This window comes from Pinus tabuliformis, chromosome 9, assembly GCF_031772625.1.
Source record: "Pinus tabuliformis cultivar Carrire ecotype Pingquan chromosome 9, CPIR1, whole genome shotgun sequence".
Classification (NCBI taxonomy): domain Eukaryota; kingdom Viridiplantae; phylum Streptophyta; class Pinopsida; order Pinales; family Pinaceae; genus Pinus; species Pinus tabuliformis.
Genome location: NC_142307.1, coordinates 1148157218 through 1148172551, shown reverse-complemented (window position 1 = coordinate 1148172551; position 15334 = coordinate 1148157218).

Here is a 15334-nt window from a genome sequence, read left to right as displayed (position 1 = left end):
TTCCATACTTTGCTACAATTGGACTATTTGTTCTTTGGCTTGCTTGTTCACATTTGTTTTCTTAATTTCCAGTGGTTGTTCAAGTTGTGTTATCCTTTCTTCTCTTTCTCTTAACAAAACAAATACTTCAGTGATCTTATCAATGGTGGAAGTAGCATATGCCCCTACAAATTGTGATAGTCTGGTTAAATTTTTAGTTGGATTTGAAGGAATATCCTTCCAGAATATATCCATTGGTTCATTCTCTGGTGGGATTTCATGTGTTCCCACTCTTCTTCTCTTCCTCTATCTTCTTACTACAGCCTTATGCAGTGGGCTGTAGAATACATCTAAATGAGGTATTTCTGTAATCTTTAGGATAATCTCAGGTGTCAGAAGTGTAGGTATGATTTCTGGATTCTGTGAATTTGTTCCTTGCTCGTTCATTGACTTAGACTATGAAAACTTTCTGAGTTTGTTGTGGAGTATGGTATTCTGTAGTTTCTTGGATATTTGTTGCTTTGGCAGTATCTTAGAGTTCGTTATTTAAATGGTCCTATTATTGCTCCATATCGATGCTTTCGCCTTTGGGACCGGTATCCTGAGTTAGGTCAGTTTCACCTGTTTCTCAGCTGACCTTTTTCTAGATTGTACCATAGCCTCTGTTTCCTGTGTCTTCCTTGTGTTCTGGGCTCCATTCACCTGAGATTCTGTTCGAGAATTTGGTCAGGAATGATCTATCATATATATCCTGAGGGTCAGGAACATAATACATTTGTTTCAAATATTTGGCTTTAAATGATCCCATCAACTCCATCTTTTGAATTCTTGAATTGTTTCTCTTCAATATTAACATTCTCCACCACCCATCTAACCATATCCGGGTATGTTAGTATCTTGGCTCTTTCTCCTATTCTATGAAGAAAAGAGCAAGCAGAGTCTTTGAATTGAACTGCCAAGGGTTATATTGAATCTATTGTTGCCTTGGTAAAAATAATTTCAGGCTGCTCATCTTCAAGTCTATTATAGATAAATTCCCATGCTGTTTCTCCTCCATCAGCACTGCAAACCGTATCAGAAAATATGGGCGTCATCTATAACCTCAGATTCTGAAACACTCTATTGCTTTCATTTTTACATTACTTTCTATAAGGAAATTTCTTTTGAATCTTTCCTGAAATGAAAGAGAGATATATCAGCATAAACTATAGAGGGCAATTAAGGCTGAAGAACTCTTTGAAATGACTTGAATCATGGGAAGATTTTGAACGCAATCTCTATATTAACTAGCCATGACTTGAAAACATTAACTTCTCTACTTTAGCTGCTAAACAATAATTTCTCTGTCAACCCACTTGATATGTCATTAAAATTCAATAACTTCCCACACTTTACGCCTAATTTTCTGCATCGCGACTTTCAAATGTTGCAACATAGCGTTGTCTGTGGAATATGCAAAATGCGATTGTGAAACATCGCATTTTGCAATTTTTAAGGGATAACACAGTGGCATGCTTTGTTAAATTGTGATCTATGAAATGCGATCGCATATTCTTAGAGTGTCGCGATCAAAAAATCGCAATGGATTCTTTATTGCATATCGCATTTCGGGATTTTCTTTAGGATGTTTATAACTGTCACATGGAAAACTACAAGATGTGATTTGCAATAAAAGTTTAGTATGAGTTGCATTCTAAAGGTATAAGGAAAATTTTAGAGTTAGCGCTTATTTTCAAAAGCTATAAATTTAAAAGGATCCCCATTTATATGTCAAATACTAACTATTAATCCCTATAAATGGGGGGTTGTTACATATTACAACAATTCCATATGCCGAAACTTGGATAGCACTTAGGGGAAATACCAATAATGATCTATTTTATTTTTTAAATATTGATTTCAATATAATTCCAAAGTTATAATTTAAGAAAGTTGAGCTTCCTAAGTTCTATTGAAATAAGGTCAGTATGGAATTTTGACTATAACATTTCTTCTGGCTAGTTTCAGAAGCTAAACCTTGGACCATACTTAGGGGAAATCCCAAGGAAATTCTAGTATATATTTTAGAAATTATTTCTCTATTGTCTCAGAGATATGCCATGAGGAAGTCGAGGCTCCTAATAACTCTTAAACCAGATCTCAAAATAGGTCAACTTGGAATTATTGCCATAAATTTCTTTCTAAGAGGTTCTAGACTATGAAATTTGGAGGAGATAGAGAAAATAGATGAAAGTAATTATGGTATAAATTGCATATCTCGTCCTCTATAGTTTTTGAGATATAATTTGTTGAAGATTAAGGTTTGAGAGAAACAAACAATGCACACAAACTATTATATGAAATACCCCATGGAAATGTGGTTTTTTGGATGTTAATTAGACAATATTTGCAAGGTTTTTGATAAAATACTTTACAAAACATGTGATGCCCCACATCCCTAAAGAAGGATTAGGGGTTTGGGTGTGTTACAAACTTGTTTCAAAGGTTATTGCTAAGCTCATGGAGAATAAAATAATTTGATAACTTGTATCCTTAATTGAGCATTAGGGAATCGAGTATGTTGTAGAGATGGAGGGAGATGAGAAGAATGGAGTACACGAGCAGTGCTAAGTTTTTAGATGTCACTACATATGTCCTAGGCACCACCTCCAATTTAGAGTCTGCAAAATGGCTCAAGGTCTTGCGTTAGAGTGACGACGAGGATCATTGCATTTTTTTTAGACATTAAGTGATGTGTTATTATAGCCTTTCGTATTCATGTGAAAGACGAGCAATAAGGGAACATGAGTTATTTTCGATTCAATCGAAATATCGTTTCGAGGGAAAGTGTCTAATTTGCTATGTAGATCGAATTCATCGTTGTTGTTTCCATAATTTAGAAGTGAATGACCATCATTTTATAATCTATATTGTGGATGATGGTGTTTTCCATCATGGATGGTGCGTCTGGGTCATATTTTCAAAGTCATCTTGCATATCCCCACATCCACTAGAATGGGGATCAACTGCTTACATAGTTATATGGAATCTTTCAATTGTTATGGAAAGGAGGCTCCCTCAGAGTGGTGGTTTTTGGTTAGGGCTTTATTATTTTTTTATTTTGTTTTTTATGTAATCAATGAAGTATCTCATGGATTTTCTTTCCTCAGATCGACGGATCTTAGAAGGAGAAACTAGATATGAAGGATGGCTTTTAGATCTTCATTAAAACATGAACTTGGAACATGATCCTTTTTTGGATTTCCGGAATAGATAGTGATATGGATGTAAAACAACAGATAGAGCATCATATTGTTATCCTTGTGTTGTTACACTGCCTCTTACACAAAGGGAAATAGCTAATGGATTCTTCCTTGATTCGTGTACATGGTATATCAAGGAACTCCACAATCATTATGGTAGTGAGGATCTATGGTGGAGCTAGGGACAATAGGAAAGCATAGGCCTCAGGATCTCATAAGGAATTTGATGGATCCAAGAACCCCATTGATGGAGCTTCAGGACTTAGAAACTTTAATGGATCAGTCTCATTCAAAGATGCAGTGAAAGGGAAGGCTTCCACTCCTGTAGACTAGACTCAACATGTGTCAATGCCTTACATTGTTGAACAAACAAAATAAGCTTGAACCATGGAAGTTAAAAACATAGATGTAAGCTCAATTATTTCTTATCTACAATCCTCGACTATAATATGCAGGTTTAATGGATTTTTGTTAACATATGAAGATTTACACTAGTGGATTCTTTCTTCCTAGACACCCAACTGTGACATATAGTTATGCTCAAAAGGCTTCTTCATAGTTCACTTTTATACATATAAATATTTGGATAATGTCCTAAATGAGGGGCCATGTTTTTCTGGCAAAGGAGGGTTCTTCATTACCCCATGATTCCCAAATTTCAATGCCACGAGTATTGTGTTCAAAATAATGTTGGTTTGGGTGAGATTACCAATTCTCTCTCTTCCTTTTTGGCACCATCAAGTTCTTGCAAATATTGGAAATACTCTAGGAAAATTCAAAAATATGGACCTTAATGAAATAGAAAAAGGTATCTTCACTTTTGCAGAAAATTGTGTAGAGATATACCTTAGTAAAGGTCTACTTGTTGCATCCATATGAAACATAGAAAGTTTTAATGGACCCAAGTCTGATATTATAAGAACACGATATTTAGATGTCAAATTTGTTTTCAAATAGGATACTTACAAAACACTTTCCCATAGGCAAGAAAGAACATAGAAGAAAAAGTGGAAAGCACATAAGCCTAAGCGATGGAATGTATATGACCCTCTCCTTACTAAAGAATAATAAGAAGATAATATGGAGTATGATCCAGTTAAAGAAGTATAGGTGTAACAGGGTAACCATGTAGAGGGAGGTGGCATGGACTAGTCAGGATCTGTGACCCACATTTAGACGAGTACTGAATTGGTAGAGATTAAAGCAACAGAGCAGAAAAAAGAGAAAACACTCAACGAAAAAGGCACACGGGGTACAAAGAGAATTTGTGTATATGAGAGCTCTAAATCAGATAATGAAGTCCCTTCTTTGGGAACCAAAAATGAAATGGAAATAGTAACAGTTGAACACAACAATGGGGTTTGGAAAAATATTTAGGAAAAGAAATGGAAAAAGGGGAAGTATAAAGGGAAGAAGAGAGAGATAGAGAGAGAGGGAGAGGTGAATAGAGAGAGAAAGAGTGATGGGGGAGAGAGGAAGAAGGATAGTGAGGGAGTTGGGGGAGAAAGATAGGAGGAGAGGGAGTGAGAAAGTGAAAGAGATGGGGGGGATAAAGAGGGTTAGATAGAGACAATGATGAAACATGTCATGTAATGTGCGCACGGTCCTATCATCACCAAGTTATCATGAGAAGGTAGGAGGGAGATGTAGGTATTGCAGTTAATGCAATGGACGTTAGTCTGAGAACACATGCACGTTGTTGAGAATGTGTGTGTGTTCCCAAGAATGTGTGCACATTCCTATGAACACATGATTTTTTTACTAGCCATAACACTACATGATTTCCACTCACCCAAAATCTAAACACAAATCTAGCAAACACGCATAGAAGAGAAATGAATCTATTAACACTTGGTATGGATTTTTGTCTAATTGGAAAGAAGGTTTTTTCCCACTTGTGATATTGTCAATCAATGTTTTCTCTTAATGTGTAACTAGAAAGAAAATTTTATGTAATTAGAAGGAATTTGAGTAATTTGTACACAATTATTGTCATGTTTTGGAATTGGAAAATATTTTTTGTCCTTTGGTCTAATTGGAAGGGAATTTTTTATATTGTTGTGAAATTGGAAGACAATTTTTGTCCCTTTTTGTAAGTTTGGGAGACAAACTTTATTTTCTTGTATAATTAGAGGATAATTTTTGGAATTGGAAGACAACTTATATTTTCTTTGTGACTAGAAGAAAAATTTTCTCTCCTTGTAATTACAACCCATTTAAACATATGGATTTGTTGTAGTTGGAAAATAAAGTTTTCATGGAAAAAAACCTCATAGAAAATATCATTGAAGCAAGAGAAAAGGCCAAGGTAGGTATGGGAAAACACAAACTTTTTGGAAAGGAAAATCCAACTTCTAGCACAATAGATCAACCCCAAATGAATATTATATTAGAACAAATTATTATGGATGATCATGTGATGATGGATTTTCTTGGAGTTGATGGTAGTATGAATGCAATGAGATAGGTGACTAGTGCACAACTTCTTGATGAAGAAGTTATGTGATGCAAGAAACATTTCAAAAGATACCCCTAGGAACATATAGTCACCTTCAAGGAATATAAGTCCATGATAAATAGGTCAACAGTTCCATAACGCAGGTCCATCATTGCTACCTAGATTGGACGTTGTGTAACAAAGAACTCCAAAATTCCTTCAAGTGGATGAAAGTGGTTTATTATTACTAAAAGGTAAGCTATCTAAATGAACTATTTATTACCAATCCTCTAAAATTATCTTAGAATACTTTCAATCAATGTATAATACATCAAAATGCTAATTATTTTAAAATTCAGGAGTTAAACTATTGTTAGAATAATTCTAGGCATTAAAGCGGTGAAAAATATAGAAACATATAATCATATCAGTAGAAACCTTGTCTATGATTTTAAAAAAATGATAAGACAAATCAATCTTAAGGCTATAACACAACTCCTCATGTCTTATCATAATCAATTGCTAACAAGATCACAAGAAAACATAATTTTCTAAAACACACATCCATCTCATTAAATGCAATGTCAAAACCCTTCAAAATATTCTATTAGATGAGATATCCTCAACACAATTGGCCAAAGAGATTGTTGGGTATTCATTTATAGGTTACCTCATTTTGATATGAAGTTAATTGGTGTATTTTAGCATCTATTAAAAAATTTATACCATGAGAATGTTAGACCTTTTTCTATCCAAAAGATGCAATAAAATTAAGAAGGGGTTCTAAGGACCATGAACCCCACATTAAACACTTCATTGACATGACATAGACAAAATTTATAAAATATTTAGAAATTAACATTCTACACTTAACTTGGTCCAAGCATCATTTGAGAAATGTAAGCATTGGTATGTTAGAGTAAACACAACTCACAACACATGTTATTGTTAATACGACATTGAATACTCTTCCTAATATGAATGCTGAACAATATTTTCATTGACATCATCTAGAGATATTACTCATAGTATCACACGTACAAGGTGTTATAGCCTATTTTTTCCACTTTAAGTTAGTAGGAGAGACCATAATCCATCGTCAAACTTCCTGACCTTGATGCATTCTCCATTGTCTTTGATTGGTTTGCTTTATTAGGGTGGTCACTCCCACAATATTGACATGAGGTATATGGTCACTAATAGATGGTTCCCAAAATAGAGACACAATACCCTAGTTTCCTTTTTGCAAGGAACAATCATGGTCAAAGTTTCTATATTTTTTTGTTCCCGGGGAAATCAACTAGACCTACTTGTGTCAATTATTGAGTTGGATATCAATCAATTATTATAGAAGCATCCTAACTTCTCAAGCCCCTAGGTGTCGATATATGTTCTCCCAAAGGATAAAAAACATATATAAAATGAACTTGTGAAGAGGAGAAGAGAGTTAGAGAATGGAAGATAACTCAGCTAGGATGGTCATTTTTCATTAGACTTCCATTGCATGTGAGATCAATCCTATGTTGTTGTGTGTGTAGGAAGGTATTGTAAGGACCAAAGAGGCAAAAAAAAGAACCCAAGGTAAAATTTTCATTGCTACATTGATTTAATAAAAGTATATGCATGTTTTCCTTCCTATGTATGATTTTTGATAATTATATGCATATCATTTGGAATTTGTATTGTTCATGCTGAATTTCCCTATGTGGTGGAGGAACAATCGTCTTGTCTTGTAGTGATTATGTGTTAGAGGTTAGATCTAGGAGCAAGAGGAACAATATCCTCAAATATTTCAGGATGTTTGTAACATCCCCCACCCTACCCCTATTTAAATTTGTAATGTTAAAATTGTGAATCTGTAATGCCAACATGGAGGCCATGGCTGGACAAGGCAACATGTTGTAAACATAAAAAGAATAAAAAATGGGGATTATAATTGTCTGACATAAATGGAGGGACACACAGATTGAAGGTTCTAGGGGGGTTTCTTTTTGTGTGCATATTGGTTTCTTATGGCATGCCTACTAGTTTCTTATGGTTACACCTATTGCATGCATGTTAGGTGCCTATTGTGTGTTGTGAATTAGACCATAACTAATTGCATTTAATTCCTTTAACCTTGTCTTGGCCAATGACAAACCAACAATGTCAAGAATTAAATAGTGAGACTAGATAAATAGAGATGGTGACCTCATCTAAAAAGGGATGAAGTGACATAATAAACCAAACCACCGCCTGATAGATGAAAGGACATGATTGGACTAGGGAAATGAAACGGTAAGTGAAGACCGTTCCTTTTTATGTCTTGTAGATTAAGGGGATGCCATTTAGAATAATGTGTTGAAGAGAAAGATAACGAAATATGGATAACACTTAGAAGATCCAAGGAAACAAATAACACATAGAAAAATACAATGCAAAATAGAGATAAGGATGAATGAAGGGGTGTCACTTCATTAGAAAGAAAATATGGAATTCTATGTTAATGGATGTGGAGTACACTCTCTAAGTTATTTGAAATTGAAGGAAAATGGTCATATAGGACTGAAGGATCTTGGGGGAGCCAAAATTAAAGACCAGATTATGCTATACCTTGGACTCAGGCCCTATGATTGAGGTCAAAAGACTAACAAAGTCATTATGGCACATACTATCCGAGGAAAGTAGATATGTCCCATGAATAATGGACTCCAACTCCTTAGTGTATGACCTAGCCTTTGGTGTGATTCTCTTGGACAAGAAACCCCCCAGACTTTGGATTTGAGTCATAGTAGGCCTATGGTTGGGTGGAGAGTTGAAGTCCCTCCTTAAGTCTCCAGTTAAATCCACTAAGATAAGTATATTGATTAGTGCATATTTTATTTATGGAAATTGATTGTGATGATATAATTATGGGCTGAAGTATGGTCCCATTTTATTCATGAAATAATTCATCAATCATTGTTTATCATGGCTAACCAATTATCTTGTTTATCCATGGTGTTACTGAATGTCTGGGTCATGTGGTCACTGCCTTATTTGTGAGTTGCAGGTTGCCTAATATGAGACGAGTGACATAAAAAACACTTAGGATTAACATGTTGGCTTCTTATAATCTCTTCATTATCTTATATGATTAAGAAGTTGGGGAGCTGATGATCAGAGATGATTTTACAAGTTATGAGTTCAACTTATATAGCTATGGCTATATGGAATGTTTTGTATTGTTAAATTATACTACCAACTCCATATTTGCAAGATGTTATTTCTATGTGTTATGATTTCAATGAATGTCTAATTAATGTTGGGGATGATTAGTTCATAAATCAAGGGGTGTTTTAAATATAAATGAAGGAACCCTCCCTCATTAATTTAATTAAATGACCTGCAATAGAGATTTTAGCTAGATAAATTGGCATATTTCACCTTAGACAATATAAAAGTTGGATAAATTGGATTTTGGGCTATGTCTTTATCTATTTTGGATTCGAGGTGTTTTAGGTCATTAATGGTGCCCCTTAATTTTATCCTAGATAGGGCCTAGTATTGTTGAGAATCTATGTTCAAGATTTAACCTTCTTTTATAGAAATTTAGTCTTTGCATTGATGCTCCAAAGCCTTAAGAAATTCCTCAAATTTCGATTTTCCTTGTCTCTTTCTATGTTGATCCAAAGGTTTGGAGGTTTGGGGTAGTGAAAAGTGAAGAAAAAATTGCAACGGCGGATTAGCCATAGATTAGATAATAGAGAAAATCATTGCAGAACATGCTAGGATGGATCTTGTGGGACCCGACACTCGAATTGATGTCACTGCGCAATGGGGACATGATAGGGACAATTTGGATGCCATGTAGGAAATCTTGATGACATGGAGCCCCTAAGTTCATCATCAGAACTAGCCATGAGATATAGTTTGTAACTATTTTATGTGTGAGGGGGACCATCACCAAAGATGAAATAGGCATAAAGGACTAAAGAGTGGGACTTGAGTGTAACCTTGGGTGTCAAGACTCTATCCACTTCCCACCACTCATTATAGAGAGATCTCATGTTGTCAAGTTAGGTTAACGAACATGACGGTAGTGTTGACCAACCTGACCATGGTTCCACCATGGAAATTTTTCCACCACCCATCTCATACCACCAATAGGTGTGAACACTAGATATTCCTTATGGAGATAGGAAACCAATAGTCGATCGTCAACATGATGTACTCTAGGGTAGGACCCACCAGACCTTCAGATATTAGGTCATCGAGTGAGGAAATGTTGTGTGGGGATCCATGACTAATAATTCCCATCCCACCATGATGTGGCCTAGGGTGGGTCTTACCAGGGACTTGGCTATCAGGAACTCTAGTTAATAAAATGAGGTTTGGATTAACATATCCAATGGAACACCGACCTGGTATGATGAGGGTCAGGAAAGGCCCTCCAAGATCGCGACTTTTGGGCCACCAAAGTAATGAAATCTAATAGCAGAAGGATGGAGCCAAGGGATCCCACTTAGGCATGAGGTGGATCGGTGGGTTCCATATAGGCCACCGTTCCCTGGCCTTCAACCCGTACACAATGGTAAAATGTTGATTTCAAACCTATTGTTGATATGGTTACGAGCATGTTAATATGTCCTTTCAATTTCTTAGAATATGTGATTGACATGGGTTTTAGATGTATGAACAACAATAGATAATAATGCTTCATATTAGAATGCTTAGTGTTTGCATGACAAGATACAAGTTAATATGTTTATGTTTCATATAACTAATAATTAATTTTGTTTGAAAACACATAAGAAGATAAAATTTGCTGCAAGGAATAGAGGAATGGACAACAATATGGTACAACGTTGTGTGACCAAAATCATCATGAGAAAGAAGAAGAAAGTTCAACTAATGGGGTAGATAATCCTAGGAGATTGAAGGCCAAGTTGAAGAGTTGCAAAGCATAGGAAGAGAGATGTTGAAGAATCCACACAAGCCCTCTAAATACTTTAAAGCCCTCTTGAACTATTTAGAAATATTTTTGGGACTAAAATTGTGTGTGTGTATTAAGTGATCTTGATGAAGTAAATATGGAATTTTGGATGTGTTGTGAATCAACAAGTTTTGAAATTATTCATGAATTGTTGACTACATGTTTCTATTGTGTTGAATTTGAGTATGACCATGTTTTGTTTTTTCTTTCTTGTGTTGTTATTTTTCCTTGTTTTTCAGTTTTCTCCTTTTTCCCTTTGTATTTTGGTATCGGTTTGATTTTTTAGGTGTGAGAGAGGAAAAAAAACTCATTGAGAAGATGTTAATAAAACCCAAGTAGAAGTTCAAGGCAATGATTAAATTATATGCAATATGTGATAAATTGGATTAGAGGGAAGATGAAGATGACATATCAGCCAAGGGTGCTTGGTTGGGTCCACATGAACAAAATGGACATCAATGTAAAAATTTAAAAGTGAAATAAGAAGAAAGTTCCCTTATCTAAAATTTTGCTTAGATGACACACACACACACACACACATATATATATATATTTTGAACCAGCTCACAAAAATATAGAAAAGATAGATCAACAACTTCAAAATCAGCCTCTTAAAGGGGGCACCCTCCTTTACATTACATAAATGAAAAATTCTTGGATGATACAAATGATTAAACCTCCTTTCTATATATAGGAGTCTAAGGGGTCATAATATAATCAAAGCCAATATAATAATAATAATATAAGGGCACAACAATAACAATAGTTGGCTTCTATGGGGCACACTAATAACAATACAGGGACAATAGGGGCACAATAATAACAATAAGGGCTACAATGACAATAGCAATGGGGGAAACACTAGTATTTTAGGGACCTAACATGCCCCTCTCATTCAAAAAAGTGTTGTCCTCAATGCTTGAGTAGTTCTAGATGCTTCTGTATAAAATTCTCATCCTCTCATGTGGAATCTTCAGCGGGTAATTTCTTCCACCTAATGAGATCCTATGAAATTGATCGATTTTGTAGCTGTCAATTTCTTGTTTCTATGACTACTTCAGGTTCCAATATGATTTTTCCTTCCTTGTCAAGTTTTGGCAATATTGTTTGAACTCAAAGCTTGTCACATATAACCTTCTTTAAACATGAAACATGGAAAATTGGGTGCATTAGAGAAGCTACAGGAAGCTCCAATTTGTATGCCATAGTACCAATATTTTGCAACACCTTGTATGGACCATAATTCTTTGGTTATAATTTATTATCCATCTTAGATTGCTTTAAGGACATTTGTTTATATGGTTGTAGCCATAGGAATGCCCAGTCACCTACATCAAAACTTCTTTTGCTGCGATGTTGATATGCATGTTGTTTCATTCTATTCTGCGCCAAAGTGGGGTTATCCTTTAAGAGTTGGAGAACTTATTGTTGATGCTCGATGTGATATTCCACTGCTTGAACCTTAGATTTTTCTCTTAAATATGATGTGATGGATGGTGGATGATATCCATAAAGTGCAATAAATGGGGTCATTTTTGCTGCAATATGGAAGGAAGTGTTATACCACCATTCAGCCAGAGGCAACGATTTGACCCATTGTGTTTGTTTATCAAAGACAAAGCAACGAATATATCCTTCCAAACATTTGTTTACTATCTAAGTTTTCCCATCATATTGACGATGATAATATGAGCTATGAGCTAACCGAGTACTGAGACAAGAAAATAATTTTGTCCAAATATTTCTAGTGAAAATGGGATCGTTGTCGCTGATAATAATCTTTGGGTTTCCATGTAGCTTTTGAATTGTTTCCATAAATGCAATAGAAACTCTACTGGCTTTAAATGGATGAGATACTGCACAAAAGTGTGCATGCTTGGTAAGTCTGTCAACTACCACCATGATGACACTCTTTTCTTCGGACTTGGGTAAACCTCTGATAAAATCCATTGAAACCTCCTCCCAACATTGGCTTGTAATGTATAAAGGTTTTAATAGACCTGGGGTCTTAATGGTTTCAACTTTATTTCATTGGCAAACCAAACATTCCTCCACAAACTTTTGAATATCTGATTTAAGGCCATCCCAAAAAAATTCCTTCTTAAACCTGTGGTAAGTTTTTAAAAACCCTGAGTTCCCTCCTAAGGGAGAAGTGTGCAATTCCATAACAATCTTTTGGTTGAGTTTGGAATTCTTACATAGGTATAAGCAATCTTTGTACCATAACGAATCATTTTCCTAGCTAAATGTATTAGATGTACTAGAATCTTGTCGTAACTTTTGAATGAGTGCCCACACTTCTTCGTCTTTCTTTCATTCATCCCTTGCTTCGTTTATCCAATCTGGTTGGATAATAGAAATGACACAAAGCAATGCTTCCACATCCTCATCCTTTCTTGAGAGTGCATCCGCCACAACATTTTCCTTCCCTTTTTTGTATATGATTTCAAACTCATAATCCAACATCTTTGTGACCCATTTTTACTGCTCTTCTGAAGATAATATTTTTTCTAAAAAGTATTTAAGACTATCGAGATCCATTTTTACCTTGAAGTGTCTTCCCATTAGGTAGGGTCGCCATTTCTTAAGTGCATGTAGTATTGCTAACATTTCCTTCTCATAAATAGCTTTGTGTAAATACTTTCCTTTGGTTGGACGACTTTCGAAAGAAATGGGTCTTCCTTCTTGCATTAAAACAACACCAATTCCATTTTGTGAGGCATTACATTCCATAATAAAGGTTTTTTTGAAGTTCGACATAGCTAAGACCACTGCTTGGCACATTTCCTCTTTAAGATGTTCAGAGGCCTTTGTTGCTTTTGGAGTCCATGAAAATGCATCTTTCTTCAATAATGTTGTTAGAGGTGTTGCTATTCTCCCATAATCCTTAACAAACTTGCCACAATGCCCTGTCAACCCAAGAAAACCTCGTAGATGCATTATGGATGTCAGGATTTTCCATTCCTTAATGGCTTTAATTTTTCTAGGGTCTAAATTAACACCTTCATGAGATACAATATGACCCAAATATTCTAGCTCTTGTACTCCAAAGAAACATTTGGAGCTTTTTGCATATAATTGTTTCTCCTCCAATAGTTTGAGAACCATGTCAACATGTTGAACATGAACCTTCCAAGACTTGTTGTAGTTTAGTATATCATCAAAAAATACTAACACAAATTTTCTAAGGAAGGGTTTCAAAATGGAATTCATGAAACCTTGAAATGTAGAAGGTGCATTGGTAAGGCCAAAAGGCATGACCAAAAACTCATAATGACCCTCATGAGTTCTAAATTCTATTTTCGGAATGTCTTCAGTCTTCATTCTAATTTGATGATATCCTAAACGAAGATCCAACTTGGTGAAGTAAATTGATCCATGAAATTCATCCAATAATTCATCAATGACAGGAATGGGAGATTTATCTTTAATTGTGAGCTTGTTGAGCTCCCTATAATCCGGACACATGCGCCATGATCCATCCCTCTTGTGCACCAATACTACTGGAGCAGAGAAAGAACTTTGACTAGGTTAAATTATACCAGCCTCTAGCATTTCTGCAACCATACGTTCAATTTCACTCTTTTGGGCATATGAATATCTGTAAGGCCTGATGTTTGGAGGAACACTTCGTGGAATCAAATGAATAGCATGATCATGATCATGAATAGGTGGGAGGCCATTGGGAGTTTCAAATACCTTGGACTGATTGTCCAATAGTTTTTGGAGATCTGGAGAAATAGATGATTTTGATGTGGGAACCTCTAGCGAACATAATTGTGCAATTACACCTCTTTATTCTTTCTTTAGACACTTTGTCATTCCGTTAGAGCTTATTATATTTCTTAGTTTCCCTGTGATACCCCTTAATTCAACTTCCTTTCCTTCCGAACAAAATTTCATGAAACATTCTTGAAAATTAAAAGATATTGTACCCAAGGATTGTAGCGATTGGACTCCTAGTACTACATCAGCACCACCAATTGGAATGGAAAGCATTGGGCTATTAAATACATATTCTCCCATGGATAGCTTGATATTATGGCACATTCCAGAGCAATTTATGGTTCCTCCACTTGTAACCATCACTTAACACTCTGGTGTTGGATATAGGAAGCAATTCAATTCCTTGGCTATCTTAAAATGAATAAAATTATGGGTACTGCCTGAATCAATCAACACTATTACCTTTTTATTCTTGATATGTCCTTATATATTGATAGTTTGAGGAGTGTTAAGTCTAGCCAATGCATTACAAGAGATGGTTAGATTCATTTCTTCTTTCTCTATGGTTTGTTCCTGGTGTATATCCTCTTCTTTTGACATTTCTTGTTCCTTTTCTTCTTTGTCTTCACAATCTATGTAAAATAATTTCTTCTCAACACACTTATGACTTTTAGTGTATTTGCTATCACAGCTGTAACAAAGCCCTTTTGCTCTTTTTTCTTCCAATTGTTGTGGTGTCAACCTTGCAAGTTGTGTAAGGCTAGGGTCAACAACACTTCCATCTTTATAGTTATGAGTGGTAAACTTCCTAGTTGCCATAATTTTTCTATTTTTCTTGCCAACCTGAATGCCTTCTCCAATAAATCAGGTTCCCAAAGCTGAACCTCATGTTGGATGTTATCATTTAAAGTCCCTATGAACACATCAATCCTATGCTCCTATGGAATATCTTTTACCCTTATATTCAATTTTTGGAAGTCCTCAATGTGCTCCATC